This window comes from Sorghum bicolor, chromosome 2 (assembly GCF_000003195.3).
Source record: "Sorghum bicolor cultivar BTx623 chromosome 2, Sorghum_bicolor_NCBIv3, whole genome shotgun sequence".
NCBI lineage: Eukaryota > Viridiplantae > Streptophyta > Magnoliopsida > Poales > Poaceae > Sorghum > Sorghum bicolor.
Genome location: NC_012871.2, coordinates 46,482,486 through 46,501,837, shown reverse-complemented (window position 1 = coordinate 46,501,837; position 19,352 = coordinate 46,482,486).

Sequence of the window (19,352 nt, the reverse complement as noted above, 5' to 3'; positions counted from 1 at the left end):
TGCATATCGGCAATAGACAACCTAATGCATTGGGCTAGCTTCCTTTCACCCCACTGAACTTCATTAGAATTGCTGACCCTCAAGAACCAGTCTTTCCACCCTACAGTTGGGCTGGGCCAAGAGCGGAAGGTGTCTTTCTGTGGCAGAACCTCCTAAGTGTTTGGGCCCACCGACACCTGTCATTGTCCTAAGGACCTCTGACGGTGATGCCGGGAGTCCTCCCACTTTAGAAGTCCGATGAGCATTGCTGGGCGCTCATACCACTGCTACCTGTGGCGTACCAAGCTGGCTCGTCCTGACCCCTGGTAATGGTCAAACAACGAGAACTATTTCTTCTCGCCCTTACAGGGTAGCAAGTGGCCACTTTAACACCAGGATCATCCGTTGCGAAGATAAAGCAGTAACTCAACAATACAAGACCAAAATAATATTTCAGAGTGAAACAGCGGAAGTATTACATAACTTATTTTACAAAAGAAGTTCTTCCAGATAGTAGAGTGTTATTACAAGCCTGGTCCAGCGGAGCAACTGAAACTTTAGTACAGACAGAACAAATTTACAGACCCTGCCCATGGGTCACGCTCACTCTTCTTCGTCGTCAACCTCGACGACGGTCACACAACAGGGTCCGAAAGAAGTCGGCTCCTGAGCTTCACCTGCAACAGGGGTATTGAACCCTGAGTACGGGAGTACTCAACAAGACTTATCCGACGGAAAGAGGGGAGAATTTAGGGATGCAGGCTTAGGGTAGACAAGGGGTGGCTGAGCAAGGAGCCAAAGTGTTTTGCGGAAAAGCTTACTAGTAGTGCATCCTTATTTTCAAGTTTTACCCTGAATTCCTCCCTCGCGGAGGCAGAAGAATTCGAGGATAGTCTAACTAGTTGTTCCCCACAGACGAATCCGTGAGTTCCTAGTCCTATCATTAAGTATTATTTATCGATGGTCATAGCTTCATGTCGCTAAGAGTCCGGGAATTGGGATCCGAACCTCATGAGACATTTTCCCCTTTCTCATTTTATCACTTAGTTGCATATTTAACTACGATGAGGGTCGAAGGAATTGAGTCTCCCAATCGGGGAGCAACGACGATTCGAATCGCTTAGCAATCCAGCTGGAGTTCCTAACCACCCGACATATGTAGAACTAAATCTTGCATATGTCAACCCAAATCAAGCTCTCCCCAAATTTGACCAGGTTCGCGGCACCCGAGAGCACAGTACTCCACCATCCTACAGCCGATCTAGATGTTTTCCGGTCATCTCAGATCCGTAAGGTGGGTACACACTACTCTCGCCATCTTTCCACTCCCAGTGCGCGAGTAGCTGTTCGCGCCGAGGGATCACAAGACTGGGCTTACCGTAGGCAAGTGGCTAGTACTATAAATTCTCAACCCAGCAGGCCATCAACGGACCGGTCCTTAACCGACACAGTTGGAGACACTACTTTAAGACTCCATTCTTAAAGCAAGTCCACCGACCGGTCTCAAGTTGAAATATCATTGGCCATAAGTGTATCCCACAACAACCCTTCAAACTTTCTTGTTTGAAAACCTATCTAGTAGCAGGGCTAAGCATCGCTACGCAGTTTTAAATTAAAACAGGTGTCAAGGACAGGATATAGATATCAAGGTAGTAAATGCAGCAAGTAGGTTAACCCAATTCTCAACTACTTAATGCAGCATTTTCAATTCATAAGTGATAACAGATTTAAAACACCCAAGGAGGGGTTAATGCATCCGGGGCTTGCCTTGGTTGCAGGGCAGAGAGGGACCCTCGGAGACTTCCCAAGTCTCGGATCCGACTTCCTCGAACGGAGCACCGACCTCAGGGTTCGGTTCAACGGGCGCTCCTTCGGTCACGGACACTATACGCAAAATGATGAATGCTTATGATATGCGTATGGCAATTATGCAAGATGGACCGAATTAAGTACGATTTGCTTATTTAATGCAATACAGAATTGTCACTAAATAAAGTTGTTTAATAACTTAATATTTTTACCCAAGAGGTTTCATCTGTAAACTAAGACTTTACTTAATTCATAATTATCTTACATTAGGTAATTATTAAACCTATTTACCTTAATTAATTCTTAATTAATTACTAATGACAGTAATTAAGCATTAAGGCTAAATAATAATTAAATGCCAAGGGTCATTAGGGTTAATGACCTCAGGTCATCACACAATCCCAAAATCACTCAACCCTAATCATGAGAATTTAATTAATTATTATTTAATGGTTTTGGAATTATTACTTAAGTACTAAATAAGGGTTTATTAGTATTCTAATCAAACATTATCCAAATGTCATCAAATTTTGTGTGGAGCCAGGGAATAATATTCAGAGGCTCCCCACAATTTTTGGTGATTTTTGGACATACAAATAAATTATTAAAATTCCTAGAAGTTTTATTCATTAATTAAAAGAGCAAATTTTTACAAACATGCAAACTACCAGAAAACAGAATCCACTATTTTTCTTGTGTTCTACCCACCTTATGGAACCTATACAAAAACTTTCATCATTTTTGGATTAGGCACCTGATTTATTACACAATTTCAAACATCAAGTAATTTTAATCAAAAAGGAAAAAGAAAAGCAACACTGCTGCGCAGGCGGCCCACGGGGGCACGGCCCAAGTCGGCCTGGGAGCGATCTCCCGCGCGGACTGCGCGCGCCGCGGCCCACAACCGCGCTGCGCAGGCGGCCCACTGGTTTGGCCCACACCCGCGCCGCGCGCGTCGCTCCTCCTCTCACGTGGACACTGACGAGCGGGCCCCGCTCGTCAGTTCCATCTCCCTCGCACCCGGCGGCCTTGCCGCGCTCCCGGTCGCCGCTGGCGAGGTTCAAGCCCCACACCAGGGTGCGCATCAGTTGCGCTTCGACCTTGCGACCCAATAGGTACAACTCGAGGACACTCTACCGTTCTCCTCCTTCCTCGGCCACGCGAATGGCGGGCGGCCACCCTGGCCGGCCGTAGACCGGTCCTCGGGGCTTGGTAGAGCACAAACCAACAGGTTCGGGAGGGCCAGGAAGGAATGGGGATCATGGTGCTCACACCACCACGGCGGAAGACACAACCGAGAAGCTTGGCGACGGTGGCCGTGCAGTCGGGCGGCGCCCCGGCTCCGGTGAGGTCGTCTCGGTGGCCCTGTTCACGTCCAAGGAGGGAAAACGAGCGCATGAGCACCGGGGAAACAAGAAGAGCTCGAAACGACCGCCTTCAAGGCGTGGTACCGACTGGAGCAGCGTGTCCACGTGAAGGATCCCTCGGCGGCGACCCTGGCCGGAGTTGGAGAAGAGCGGCTCGGGAAAGGGCTCTGGTGGGTTAGCGCTTGCGCTTGGGGGCGCAATCGGTGGCTGGGCTCAAGGCGGAGTCGCTGGGGTGCTCACTTCACGTGGAAAGGCAACGAGGAGGACGAATTTTGGCGGCGGATGGTGGTGGTCGGCGGCGAGGTTCAAAGGAAGGAAAAGAAACACTCCGGCCGTCCGAGGTCTTATCCAAGCGGCGGAGCAGGGGATGTGGATGAGGCCGTCCGCGCGAAGCACAGCAGCAAGCAGCTGCGTGGCCAGCTGCGTGGCGTCGCGCGCGGAGGCAGCGCCTGCCCGCCCTGCCACCGGGGTGGACGAGCTCGTGATCCCCTGGATCACTGTAGCTCCCCCTTATCTCCTCTCTTTTGTCCCCTTGCGAAAATCAGCCAAACTTTGAACTAAACTCCAAATTCCACCAAAACAAAAATTGTGCCAAATTTTATAAGCTACAAAACCTATTTAAGAGTCCAGAACTAATTTTGAGTGTAACAGGGTGAATTTGGCCAAACAGTTTGAAAATCAAACTCAAATCAAAGAAATTCCAAATTTTTGAATTGGGGCAAAACAGAATTTCCAAAATTACTTTTGATTTTGTACAACAACTTGAAAAACTCCCAACATGAAAGTTGCTCAACTTTTTGTGCTCTACAACTTTCATGTTGACCACTTTTCAAAATTCCAAATGGATTTTGAATTGGGGGTTTAGGTTGGAAAAGGGACACTTTCTGGAAATCTGTATTTTCAAAATTACTTTGAATTTTGTATTGAAACTTCAAAAACTCAAAACACCAAAGTTGTACATCTTGCCAGGATCCACAACTTTGCTTTTGAACTCCACCTCAAATTTTGCTTAGTTTTTGAATTACACCAAAGGGGGCAGTTCTAGGGTTCAAAATCAGGGTTTTCCCCCCCTTAGCTCTTCGGAAATCTTTCACCCTAGGGTTTTAGCATCCAACACAAGCACCCAAACACAATGTAAGCACACTTTAATTCCCTAAGCACAAGCACTCAAAGTAAACTTATTTTAAATTGATGCATACTAATGTGCTTTAACAATTATGATTTGCAATGCTCATGATGACATGATCTGTTTTTAGTAACCGTAACATCAGGGATGTTACAGCCCTTCCCCCTTAAAGAAATCTCGTCCCCGAGATTTAAAACCTTAGGGTAAGTAATGGAAAAGGAAATTTGTCAAAACTCTTTCATCTTCAACTTTTCCATAAGGCAAGGAATTGGGGAAAATAAACTTCATTATATGCATATATGTACATTAAGTATATGGCTTTGGTAACTCTTTTTCTTCACTGGAGTACATTCTCTGATTATCATGTGCTATCCTGAAGGGAAGCATGGAATTCAGGAAAATTCTCTAACAAGTAATCTTCAGATTCCCAGGTAGCTTCTTCTTCAGAGTGCTGGCTCCATTGTACTTTATACCATTTGGTGGTTGTCCTTCGAGTAACTCTAGCTTTTTGATCCAGTACTCGGATAGGATATTCCGAATAAGTTAGATCTGGTTCAAGCTTTACATCTTCAATATCTTGAACTCGATCCGGTACCCGAAGACACTTTTTCAGTTGAGACACATGGAACACATTATGTACCCCGGATAATCGTTCGGGCAGTTTAAGGCGGTAAGCGACTTGCCCACATCGGTCAATAATTGGAAATGGACCAATGTAACGAGGCGCTAACTTGCCTTTAACACCAAAACGATTTACTCCTTTCATTGGGGATACTTTCAAATACACATGATCGCCTTTGGCGAACTTCAATGGTCGACGTCTTTTATCAGCGTAACTTTTCTGTCGGGACTGAGCAACTTTCAAATTATTTTGAATTTGTTTCACTTTGTTCTCAGTCTCTTTCACTAAGTCAACTCCGAAGAACCATCTTTCTCCAGGTTCTGACCAGTGTAATGGAGTTCGACATCGGCGACCATACAGTGCCTCAAAGGGAGCCATTTTGATACTCTCTTGATAGCTATTATTGTAGGAAAATTCTGCTAGAGGCAAGCAGTCATCCCACTTATCTGGAAAATTCAGGGCACAAGATCTTAATAGATCTTCTAGGGTTTGATTTACCCTTTCCGTTTGCCCACCAGTTTGAGGGTGGTAGGCTGTGCTGTATAAAAGCTTAGTGCCCAAGGACTCATGTAAACATTTCCAGAATTGGGAGACAAATTGTGTGCCTCTATCTGACACTATTGTCTTTGGCACTCCATGCAGACTTAGGATACGGTCGAAATAAATCTTAGCATAGGTGGAGGCAGGATACAATAGCTTTACCGGCAGAAAATGTGCTGTTTTGGTGAGACGATCTACTATGACCCAAATGGAATCAAAGCCCTTGGCCGTCTTGGGCAATCCTACTATGAAATCCATACTTATGTCATCCCATTTCCATGCGGGGATAGGCAAAGGTTGCAACTCCCCAGCGGATTTGAGATGAATGGCTTTGACTTTTCGACAGGTGTCACACTGGGCCACATAGCGAGCTATTTCTATCTTCATTTTTGTCCACCAAAACCTTTGCTTCAGGTCCTGATACATCTTATTGCTTCCCGGATGAATAGAATACCTCGTGGTATGAGCTTCATCTAGGATTTGCTGACGTAACTCAGGTACCTTTGGAACCACTAACCGGTTCTTGAACCAGATTACTCCCGCCTCATCCACCTTAAAGTCTGTGAGTGCTCTATTAGAAATCTTCTCTTTAAGATGTCTCATGCCTTTGTTTTCTTTTTGTGCCTTTATGATTTGAGCCTCGAGATTGAAATCAATCTTTAAATTGGAAAGGCTTCCTTGGGAAATCATTTCTATTCCCAAGTTCTCTAGCTCTTGGCACAGAGTTATATCCCTAGGCTTCACTGTTAAGCAATTACAGTGAGCCTTACGACTGAGGGCATCCGCTACTACATTTGCCTTGCCAGGGTGATAATGCACCTCAAGGTCGTAATCTTTAATTAGTTCTAGCCACCTTCGCTGGCGCATATTAAGCTCAGCTTGAGTAAAGATATACTTCAAGCTTTTGTGATCTGTATATAGATGACATGTGTTTCCCAACAAATAATGACGCCAGATCTTTAATGCATGTACCACGGCGGCTAGTTCGAGATCATGGGTCGGGTAATTCTCTTCGTGAGGTTTGAGTTGCCTGGAAGCATATGCAATTACGCGACCCTCCTGCATCAGCACACAGCCTAACCCGATTCCTGATGCGTCACAATATACATCAAAGGGTTTTTCAATATCTGGCTAGGCTAAGACAGGTGCAGTTGTCAACAACCTTTTCAGAGTCTGAAAAGCTTGCTCACATTGGGGTGACCAAACAAATTTTGTTTGACTTTTGAGCAAGGTTGTGATTGGTTTGGCGACTCTGGAAAAGTCTGGGATAAAACGACGGTAATATCCCGCCATGCCCAGAAAACTACGGACCTCATGTACCGTAGTCGGGGGTTTCCACTTCAACACATCTTCTACCTTGCCTGGGTCTACAGCGACTCCTTCCGCTGATAATACATGACCCAGGAAATGAACCTTGTCCAGCCAGAACTCACATTTGCTGAACTTGGCATATAGCTGGTGCTCCCTGAGACGGGTCAGCACGATTCTCAAGTGTTCAGCATGTTCCTTCTTAGTTTTGGAGTAAATCAAGATGTCATCGATGAAGACGACCACAAATTTGTCTAGTTCTGGCATAAAGACAGAGTTCATCAAGTACATAAAATGGGCCGGTGCGTTAGTCAACCCAAAAGACATCACCAAATATTCATACAACCCGTAACGGGTTGTGAAAGCAGTCTTGGGCACATCTTCCGGCCTAATTTTAATTTGGTGGTACCCTGATCTCAAATCAATCTTTGAGAACACCTTGGCCCCAGCTAGCTGGTCAAACAGTAAGTCAATGCGGGGCAATGGGTACTTGTTTTTAATCGTTACCTCATTTAGAGGACGATAATCAACACACAGCCTTAATGTGTGATCTTTCTTTTTTACGAACAAGGCTGGGCAACCCCATGGAGAAGAACTAGGCTGAATAAAACCCTTCTGCAACAATTCTTGTAATTGGGTTTTTAATTCGGCCAGCTCTTTCGGTGCCATTCTGTAGGCCCTTCGAGATATTGGGGCCGTTCCCGGTTTCAATTCTATACTGAATTGTACATCCCGGTCCGGAGGCAGACCTGGTAAGTCTTCAGGAAATACATCCGGAAAATCGCGAACTACCGGGATATCTTTAACTTCAGACACATTAGCGGCATGAACTTGCCCACTTGTCCGTTTGGGAGTAACTAATTGGATTAGCAAATAAGAACTCTCATTGGGCAATGGGATTTTAATGGTTCGGTGCAAAGTGTCTAGCACAACCCCTCGTTGCGCCATCCAGTTCATGCCTAAGATGACATCAATTTCTTGGTCCTTAAGAACAATCATGCTAGTAGGAAAATTGTGCCCACCAAATTCGATGGGTACTTGGTGAACCATTTCTTTAGACATCAGCCGTCCTCCTGGCGACTGTATATAAAAATGATCTTGTGTTTCCCCAATGGGTATGCCATGCTTTAACACAAAGGTGCGATTGATAAATGTATGGGATGCACCAGAATCAAAGAGCATTAAAGCAGGATGCTTTGCAACAGGAAACGTACCCATCATCACTGGTTCACCCTCTGGAATTGTCTCCACTTCAGTATGGAAGACTTGCCCTGTCTTCTTTACCGGTCTACCTTTCTGTACCTGTTGCCCTTTTTGAACCCCAGTTCTGAACTGACCCTGCTGGGGTTGGACTATAGGTGGCCTGGGAAAGGTAGGGTTGATTTGACGAGGAAAAGGGCACTCTTTAGAGAAGTGCCCAGGTTTACCACAATTGAAGCAAGGGTAATTGTGGCTGGGCGGAGTAGTAGGGCGAACACCCGGGGCGTTCGGCTGGCGTGGTGCAAAAGCGATGGCAGTAGGTCGAGAATATACCTGCTGCCCAGGTCTGTACTGTGGAGGGGAGAAAGGACCACGATAAGGTATCGGCGTTTGGAAATGTCCGTGGCCTTGTGGATGATAAATGACCCTCTGGCGCTTTTGACCGCGACCAGAGAAAGAAGAGGAAGCAGCCTTCTTGTTGGCTTCCTTATGTTTCCTATTCTTTTCCTCTGAGGCGATAGCAATATTTACCGCCTCATAGAAAGTAGCATTTTGGCATGTGGTCATCATGGTCTGAAGTTTAGTATTTAGACCACGCATGAAACAGGCTTTCCTCTTTCTGTCAGTGTTCACATGATCCGTGGCATATTGAGAAAGATGATTGAACCTTGCCACGTATTCCATAACACTTTTGTCGCCTTGCTGCAAGGCGAGAAACTCTTCGGCCTTCATGGCCATGAGCCCTTCGGGGATGTAGTGGGCGCGGAACGCGTCCCTAAACTCAGTCCAGGTAACTTGGTGTCCGGGAGCTTGAATAGCTAAGAAGTTCTCCCACCAGGCACCTGCAGCTCCCCGAAGCTGCTAGGCTGCAAATAAGGGTTTCTGAGTTTCTGAACACTGAATTAAACTGAACTTATGCTCCATAGTTCGGAGCCAGTCATCCGCTTCTAAAGGCTCATCGGCCTTAGTGAACACTGGGGGCCTGGTCTCGGTGAAATCTACATATCGAGCCTCTCCATCCCCGTTGCGCGGTGCCCTGAAGTTTGAAGCAGGGTGTGTTTGACGCTGTGCTAGCTCGCGCAGCAAGCGAGCATTGTCAGTTGTGGCACTTAGCAGGACAGCAATGGCGTCAGCCAAAGAAGGTGGAGCAGGTGGAGGGTTGGGGATATCATCCCCTCCCTGGGATGTCCCAGCTCCATCGGATCCGCGAGTACGCATCGGCATCTGTTACAAGAATCGTAGATACCTATTACCACGTAGAATTCATAACACAGAACATATCTTACATTCACTTATTAAACATTAGTTAGATACACACCAAAAGTAAACAAGTTCAACTTCTCAAACTGAAAGAAAACTTATATTACAAACCCGAACCCCACTACGGCAAGCTAAGACCCCTACAACGACGTTGCCCTCGGTTTCACCGAACTAATCGGTGTGGCCAGAGCTGTAGCCCGGGTCGTCGTTGCCATCATCTTGATTACCCCCTGGGTTGTGATCATCGGGGTCGGACTCCTCTTCACCACTGAGGCCTGGATCGGGTTCTCCATCGTCTGCCAACTCGCCATCCGTATCCATTTCTCCTTCGCCAGGAGGTGGGTGGAGTTGATGATACAGATCAAATGCAATATCACGATATTGCATAGCCAGGTCATTGACCGTATCTAAGTGATATGCCAGCTCCAGTTTCTCCAGCTGGAGCTGATCCTCTCGTTGCCACGCGACATCCCGTTGTGCGGTGACCGTGGCCGCCATCTTCACATACAAATCCTTGAGATACTTTGCCTTGCCCAACTTTGCGTTCATCCTAGTTAACTCATGCCTATGGGTGCTCCTAGCTTCTTCCTCTCGGGCGATGGCTGCATTCCGCTCCTCCACCATCCGGGACAACATAGCTTCACAATTTTCTGTAGCTTGTTTTTCTTTGGCCAGTTGAGCTTTGAGTTTGCCAATCTCCATAACATTGTACATTCTTTCTCTCATCACCTCAGTCAACTCGGCGGACAGCCTGTCCACCTCCTGCTGAGGCGGGGTACGGCTACTACTGGCTTGATCACTGCGTGGAGCTAGCTGATGTCGGGGAACTCCTTTTGGACCCGTCCGCTTACGCGGGGTCTGCTTCTGACGAGCCATCCTGTAGAGGGTAAGTTTAGATTAGTAAGAGAGACCTTAAAGGTTAGCAAGAATAGGATTGATTCTATTCACCCAACCCAAACAAGGAGGAAGGAACTTAATCAGTTAATACATTATGATGCATGCACGAACTTACGATTCCTACTAACAATTCGTAACGATATTACTTTAGCTTTTACAACATAGGGCAATACTTTAGGTTGCTCCTCCAACCCACTTCAAAAATTCTAAGAAAGCCTATAGACAGGGGTAGGTTAGGACTAAGCACTTGGACTCAAAATAGGCAGGTTCATAGTATTAGTTTCAAACGAATTTTTGAAGTTTTTCAAAAGGTTCAGCAGTCATCTTAGCAACGAATGCTCTGATACCAGCTGTGGCAGAACCTCCTAAGTGTTTGGGCCCACCGACACCTGTCATTGTCCTAAGGACTTCTGACGGTGATGCCGGGAGTCCTCCCACTTTAGAAGTCCGATGAGCATTGCTGGGCGCTCATACCACTGCTACCTGTGGCGTACCAAGCTGGTTCGTCCTGACCCCTGGTAATGGTCAAACAACGAGAACTGTTTCTTCTCGCCCTTACAGGGTAGCAAGTGGCCACTTTAACACCAGGATCATCCGTTGCGAAGATAAAGCAGTAACTCAACAATACAAGACCAAAATAATATTTCAGAGTGAAACAGCGGAAGTATTACATAACTTATTTTACAAAAGAAGTTCTTCCAGATAGTAGAGTGTTATTACAAGCCTGGTCCAGCGGAGCAACTGAAACTTTAGTACAGACAGAACAAATTTACAGACCCTGCCCATGGGTCACGCTCACTCTTCTTCGTCGTCAACCTCGACGACGGTCACACAACAGGGTCCGAAACAAGTCGGCTCCTGAGCTTCACCTGCAACAGGGGTATTGAACCCTGAGTACGGGAGTACTCAACAAGACTTATCCGACGGAAAGAGGGGAGAATTTAGGGATGCAGGCTTAGGGTAGACAAGGGGTGGCTGAGCAAGGAGCCAAAGTGTTTTGCGGAAAAGCTTACTAGTAGTGCATCCTTATTTTCAAGTTTTACCCTGAATTCCTCCCTCGCGGAGGCAGAAGAATTCGAGGATAGTCTAACTAGTTGTTCCCCACAGACGAATCCGTGAGTTCCTAGTCCTATCATTAAGTATTATTTATCGATGGTCATAGCTTCATGTCGCTAAGAGTCCGGGAATTGGGATCCGAACCTCATGAGACATTTTCCCCTTTCTCATTTTATCACTTAGTTGCATATTTAACTACGATGAGGGTCGAAGGAATTGAGTCTCCCAATCGGGGAGCAACGACGATTCGAATCGCTTAGCAATCCAGCTGGAGTTCCTAACCACCCGACATATGTAGAACTAAATCTTGCATATGTCAACCCAAATCAAGCTCTCCCCAAATTTGACCAGGTTCGCGGCACCCGAGAGCACAGTACTCCACCATCCTACAGCCGATCTAGATGTTTTCCGGTCATCTCAGATCCGTAAGGTGGGTACACACTACTCTCGCCATCTTTCCACTCCCAGTGCGCGAGTAGCTGTTCGCGCCGAGGGATCACAAGACTGGGCTTACCGTAGGCAAGTGGCTAGTACTATAAATTCTCAACCCAGCAGGCCATCAACGGACCGGTCCTTAACCGACACAGTTGGAGACACTACTTTAAGACTCCATTCTTAAAGCAAGTCCACCGACCGGTCTCAAGTTGAAATATCATTGGCCATAAGTGTATCCCACAACAACCCTTCAAACTTTCTTGTTTGAAAACCTATCTAGTAGCAGGGCTAAGCATCGCTACGCAGTTTTAAATTAAAACAGGTGTCAAGGACAGGATATAGATATCAAGGTAGTAAATGCAGCAAGTAGGTTAACCCAATTCTCAACTACTTAATGCAGCATTTTCAATTCATAAGTGATAACAGATTTAAAACACCCAAGGAGGGGTTAATGCATCCGGGGCTTGCCTTGGTTGCAGGGCAGAGAGGGACCCTCGGAGACTTCCCAAGTCTCGGATCCGACTTCCTCGAACGGAGCACCGACCTCAGGGTTCGGTTCAACGGGCGCTCCTTCGGTCACGGACACTATACGCAAAATGATGAATGCTTATGATATGCGTATGGCAATTATGCAAGATGGACCGAATTAAGTACGATTTGCTTATTTAATGCAATACAGAATTGTCACTAAATAAAGTTGTTTAATAACTTAATATTTTTACCCAAGAGGTTTCATCTGTAAACTAAGACTTTACTTAATTCATAATTATCTTACATTAGGTAATTATTAAACCTATTTACCTTAATTAATTCTTAATTAATTACTAATGACAGTAATTAAGCATTAAGGCTAAATAATAATTAAATGCCAAGGGTCATTAGGGTTAATGACCTCAAGTCATCACACAATCCCAAAATCACTCAACCCTAATCATGAGAATTTAATTAATTATTATTTAATGGTTTTGGAATTATTACTTAAGTACTAAATAAGGGTTTATTAGTATTCTAATCAAACATTATCCAAATGTCATCAAATTTTGTGTGGAGCCAGGGAATAATATTCAGAGGCTCCCCACAATTTTTGGTGATTTTTGGACATACCAATAAATTATTAAAATTCCTAGAAGTTTTATTCATTAATTAAAAGAGCAAATTTTTACAAACATGCAAACTACCAGAAAACAGAATCCACTATTTTTCTTGTGTTCTACCCACCTTATGGAACCTATACAAAAACTTTCATCATTTTTGGATTAGCACCTGATTTATTACACAATTTCAAACATCAAGTAATTTTAATCAAAAAGGAAAAAGAAAAGCAACACTGCTGCGCAGGCGGCCCACGGGGGCACGGCCCAAGTCGGCCTGGGAGCGATCTCCCGCGCGGACTGCGCGCGCCGCGGCCCACAACCGCGCTGCGCAGGCGGCCCACTGGTTTGGCCCACACCCGCGCCGCGCGCGTCGCTCCTCCTCTCACGTGGACACTGACGAGCGGGCCCCGCTCGTCAGTTCCATCTCCCTCGCACCCGGCGGCCTTGCCGCGCTCCCGGTCGCCGCTGGCGAGGTTCAAGCCCCACACCAGGGTGCGCATCAGTTGCGCTTCGACCTTGCGACCCCATAGGTACAACTCGAGGACACTCTACCGTTCTCCTCCTTCCTCGGCCACGCGAATGGCGGGCGGCCACCCTGGCCGGCCGTAGACCGGTCCTCGGGGCTTGGTAGAGCACAAACCAACAGGTTCGGGAGGGCCAGGAAGGAATGGGGATCATGGTGCTCACACCACCACGGCGGAAGACACAACCGAGAAGCTTGGCGACGGTGGCCGTGCAGTCGGGCGGCGCCCCGGCTCCGGTGAGGTCGTCTCGGTGGCCCTGTTCACGTCCAAGGAGGGAAAACGAGCGCATGAGCACCGGGGAAACAAGAAGAGCTCGAAACGACCGCCTTCAAGGCGTGGTACCGACTGGAGCAGCGTGTCCACGTGAAGGATCCCTCGGCGGCGACCCTGGCCGGAGTTGGAGAAGAGCGGCTCGGGAAAGGGCTCTGGTGGGTTAGCGCTTGCGCTTGGGGGCGCAATCGGTGGCTGGGCTCAAGGCGGAGTCGCTGGGGTGCTCACTTCACGTGGAAAGGCAACGAGGAGGACGAATTTTGGCGGCGGATGGTGGTGGTCGGCGGCGAGGTTCAAAGGAAGGAAAAGAAACACTCCGGCCGTCCGAGGTCTTATCCAAGCGGCGGAGCAGGGGATGTGGATGAGGCCGTCCGCGCGAAGCACAGCAGCAAGCAGCTGCGTGGCCAGCTGCGTGGCGTCGCGCGCGGAGGCAGCGCCTGCCCGCCCTGCCACCGGGGTGGACGAGCTCGTGATCCCCTGGATCACTGTAGCTCCCCCTTATCTCCTCTCTTTTGTCCCCTTGCGAAAATCAGCCAAACTTTGAACTAAACTCCAAATTCCACCAAAACAAAAATTGTGCCAAATTTTATAAGCTACAAAACCTATTTAAGAGTCCAGAACTAATTTTGAGTGTAACAGGGTGAATTTGGCCAAACAGTTTGAAAATCAAACTCAAATCAAAGAAATTCCAAATTTTTGAATTGGGGCAAAACAGAATTTCCAAAATTACTTTTGATTTTGTACAACAACTTGAAAAACTCCCAACATGAAAGTTGCTCAACTTTTTGTGCTCTACAACTTTCATGTTGACCACTTTTCAAAATTCCAAATGGATTTTGAATTGGGGGTTTAGGTTGGAAAAGGGGACACTTTCTGGAAATCTGTATTTTCAAAATTACTTTGAATTTTGTATTGAAACTTCAAAAACTCAAAACACCAAAGTTGTACATCTTGCCAGGATCCACAACTTTGCTTTTGAACTCCACCTCAAATTTTGCTTAGTTTTTGAATTACACCAAAGGGGGCAGTTCTAGGGTTCAAAATCAGGGTTTTCCCCCCCTTAGCTCTTCGGAAATCTTTCACCCTAGGGTTTTAGCATCCAACACAAGCACCCAAACACAATGTAAGCACACTTTAATTCCCTAAGCACAAGCACTCAAAGTAAACTTATTTTAAATTGATGCATACTAATGTGCTTTAACAATTATGATTTGCAATGCTCATGATGACATGATCTGTTTTTAGTAACCGTAACATCAGGGATGTTACACTTTCCACAGATCTAAGGAAAAATTTTCGGCTCTGAAGGGGATCCTGTTGGTTTCTGCGTTGATAAGGTCAGTTGGATCTGGGTCCCCTAGAGGGCCGAGGCATTGAAGGTGTGGTTGATCGGTGGGGATGACAATTTTGTTGGACAATTCCTAGTGATTTTTGGGCGTAAAGAAAACACGAAAGAAAAAGGAAGAAGGAAAATATTCAGTAAAATGAATTGCGAGTAAACAGGGAATGTGAAGAAAAATACAGGAGACGGGGTGGAGATTTGACCTCAGGGACGACGAAGCCGACAGCCATCTTGCTGCGAAGGAAGCGTTTGAGGGCGCCGGAGTTGATGAAGAACAGTACTTGTCGGAGACCTTGGGAGTTTTTGATGGCGCCGCCGCTGGAAGAATAAAGTTAGGTAGTAGAATGGTGTGATGGGGAAGGAGTACCCGAGAAGGAACTATTTATAGGACAAAATGGGCAAGGGCAAATCCGACTTATCTCTTTGCCGCATCCGAGAAATCCGAGGGTACTCAGGTGGATATGGTAACTGTTCGCACGGTAATCCAGGGATTGTGCAGGTGATTTGACAGGAAGGGGTCATTATCTGAAGATATTTTACTGTGCGAGATCTCCTGGTCGGTCCATCGGCAACATTCTATAACGGTCATATTGCCGATGGGCGGATGGAGGGGAAGTAACCGTTTGTGCGAATATCCTGGTCAGAACATCGGCAGATCTTTGTAACGGTATTGTTGCCGATGTACGGCTGAGAAGAAATGCCCGTTTAGGAAGTTGGAGATTTTGAGGAATCTGCGGAGGAATAGGATCAGAGTTGTTCAGATTGAGGTTGTCGGTTACCAGACTAGGAGCATTAATTGCGGGAAAAGGCATCATTACTGCAGAGAATTTCGGAGCATTAATAGTTTTATACTCCGAAACTGGGGGGCATGTGTTGACACCGTTTTTGGGCACGTGTCTAGGATGGCAGGATAAGGTGGCAGTACGATGTTTACAAGGTGAGTTGCCGATGAGGATGGTTGCCGATGAGGGAGAAGTTGAACGTGACTAAGTCTACAGGCAGTGATATTGTGCCGATGGCTAGATAAAAAAGTCTGCCGATGACTATGGCAAAGGATCTGCCGATGATGCAAAGAGGGAGTCCGGAAGCTGTCGGTCGTTGTGTGGAGGAGTTTCGGTTTGTCGCGAGGGATAGTTTTGTTATTTCCTTAATTATTTACATCGTTTTGCATATGGATTCCGTGTAGTTGGGAATTTGAATTCTAATCGTGTCTGGTTGTAGCTCTTTGAGCAGGGTATAAATATAGACCCTAGGGCCTTGTAATGATCTATCGATCAATCAATCAAACACACGTTTTTACTCATATTTCAGCATCTACTTTTCGATGACTTCGTCATACTTTTTTCCCTTTTATTACGAGTTCTTAGGAATTCGTCGACTTAAGCTCGGCGTATTCTCAAGTTCCGCGTGAGTACCTCTTAGCCGTGACCTCCGGGCGCATCGCTGTTGTCAGGACTAAAGTATTCGAGTTATCACCTTTGCCGATAGTAAGGTCAAATCGGCTGGCACGCCTTAACGTTTGAATCGGGTATTAGCCCTTTGTGTTTGCAGATCAGTTTTGCATCAACAATATCAAAACCTTAATAGAGTAGGGTGAGAGAGAAAGCAATATCACTATGCCTCATACCAAAAATACCACATACTTTGAGAGAAAGCATATACCATTACTGCCTTAGAAAGGATCCAGAAATACCACAAAAGAGAGATTTGAGAGAGTCATACAAGGAATCTCTGAGTTTTATTTGAAAATCTGCAAAAACTCCAGAGCTATAGTTAATTAAAGAACAAGAGACATGGCGCTTGACTAGATTGTTCTATCTTTTAACTACTCAGGACACAAGTGATGGTTGCAAGCCCCATGGTGAAAGGTAAAATGAGTAAGTTTTAAGTCTTAACAGACTACTCTAACTCGGAGATAAGATCTCGCTTGATCGCATGTGTACTTTTAAGGCATGAAACCACTGCAGAAACTCTTGAGTCCATCCTTGCTCAGGGACGAGCAAGAGGTAAGCTTGGGGGAGTTGTTGACGGTCCTTAAGTACCAAATGTAATCATCAAATAAATAACGAAAAGGATCCAAATGTAACCAACACCCAGACTTAGGGTTTTATCTGATAGAATTCCATGAGTTTTGGTGTTTGTCTATTTCTGCAGGGGGTTATCAAGAAATGTGGAGGAAAGGGCCACACGTCGGGTTTACATAGAGATATTAATGTGCCGCGCAATTTTCTATCATCTAGAAGAGTCCAGAAGCCACGGGAACGAACGGGAGGCCAAGCGGGCCCGGGGGCAGGGCGCCCTCCCTCCCCCATTGGGCGCCCGCCCAAGTGCCTCAGCCAATCAGGCTCCACCTTGCGGATTATGCTCCACCGACCTAAGGGATCAAGGAAAACCGTGCGATTAAGGTCGGTTTGATCCGATGGCCCAGAATCATTTGGAGGGGCTATATAAGCAGGCCCCCTGGCCCCTGGAGGAGGCAATCCCCATTATTCATTAGCATATTTTCCAAAGAGGATTCAGAGAGAGAGGTTCCTTAGGGTTCCAACCTCATAGGGCTTAGCATCCAATGTGAGAGTAGAATTAGTTCTACTAGATTGAGAGAGATAGAGTGGAGGTGTAGATCGGAGGAAGCCTAGCCTGTCAGTGTCTACTCCGAGGTTGTACCTGTGGGATCAAGTCTCCTAACCCGAGGTTTGCTCCTAGGATTCTTCAATATTTCGACTTCTAAATTCTAGTAAGTTCTTTATTTTATTGTTCTTTGGCTTATGAGTTTACTTTGATCTCTTCGCATAGAGTTTAGAGTAATCATCTCTAGCGTAAACGTGGTGTTTGGGCTAGGATACTCATAGATATCCCCTGTCTAGCCGGACCGTGGTAGTTGCGACGAATGTGACATTTCTGAGTTACCTTTGTAGCCCATAATCCCGTTAGCAGGATCGATAGGGTTTATAGGAGTGAGTCGAACATCCTTTGTGGTGTCTAGATTCCGTAAGCCTCCCCAATAGAACAGTAGATCATCCTTACCAAGGTGAGAATGAGGGTACAGTTGTAGTCTTCTCTATACATCGCTCACATCGAATCATATTGTTTGTATCCTAAAGGGTAGTAGCAATAGATTTGGTTAGTTAGATGCACGCTTTCTCCTAGTGGTAAAAATATAAATACGATACTCTGGATAACCTCCCGGCTGAAGTGCTCACCGATATCCGTGCGCTTGCGGATCATTTCCTGATGGCGTTAACAAATATCAACAGTCGGGTCGTGTGGTAGTCCACGCTGGTGACAGTTGTGTTGGTTCCTCTATAGTCCACCCCCATACGTAGGACAGCTTGGGCGCGGTTGCGAAGGAGGTGACGGTTGCGTCTTAATATTCTCATTAGTTGATGCCTCTTTACATGTGATTATGATATAGGGTTGGCTTAACAATGATTTATAGATGTAATTGCACTAATTAGAGTTATTCATTGACGTAGTTATAGAATTACCTTAGTATTTCTTCCTGAGTTTATCCAATGGCTAGCTATTACTATGACTAGAAGAGCTCTGATATTTATCTATTTATGATGACTGATCATTATTTATCTTATATCTTTTATCAAGTGACTTATCCCTGTTATGAGTAGGATTCTAGTTATAGTTTATCGTTCACACCAATAGTATAAGTTATAGTTCTAAGTCCTTCATATAGACCTTCCCTGTGGATACGATATTTAAACCCCCCGGGGTAAAATATGACATTGGTACGATATCTGTGCGCTTGCGGTTAATCTTACTTAAATCTTATTTAAAGGAGTACAATTAATTTATACCAACAAGCATTTGTGGCGCCATTGCCGGCGAAGGTAGCTAGGCATTTAAGGAACATTGATAGACTTATACTCAATTATGTGACCGAGATAACTATTAACCCCTGCTCAAGCAGGATTACCCTTGTTTGTCTACTTCTATATCTTATGTAGGGTAATAAACAACGGGTTTACGACCTTCCGGCATGCCCCAACAAAATAAGAAAAAACATAACACATCCAATGTTGGAGAAAGAGGTCGATGTCATAGGACTTTAATTCATATCTCAAGTGATGGGAACAAAGATGTTGCATCACTCACAAATTCCAAAATATGAGTCATGGTAAGTATGATCAAATAAAGGTGAGAAAGTTTTGCTCATGGACTTCAACAATTATGAGTAGTTATCTTTTACATTCCACTGCATGTTTACATTAATCCATATATTCACACTATTTAGTTTAAATTTCCTCAGCCATAACTTGTTCCATTATTCATCTCACATGCATTATAAAAAAAACTCACCATGATCATGCTCTTTTATCTCTATCTAAATAAATCTCTACTATATTTTTATGTTACCTTTATTTGCTATGATATATGTTTAGGCTTTGAAGTACTTTCATAAATCTCTTAAATGAAGCATGGTGCTTAGTTTCAGAGTGATGGTTTTACTTTTAAAAGGCTTTTAAACTGAGCTCAGATTAAAATGCCTTCCTAAGTCAAATTAGACATGG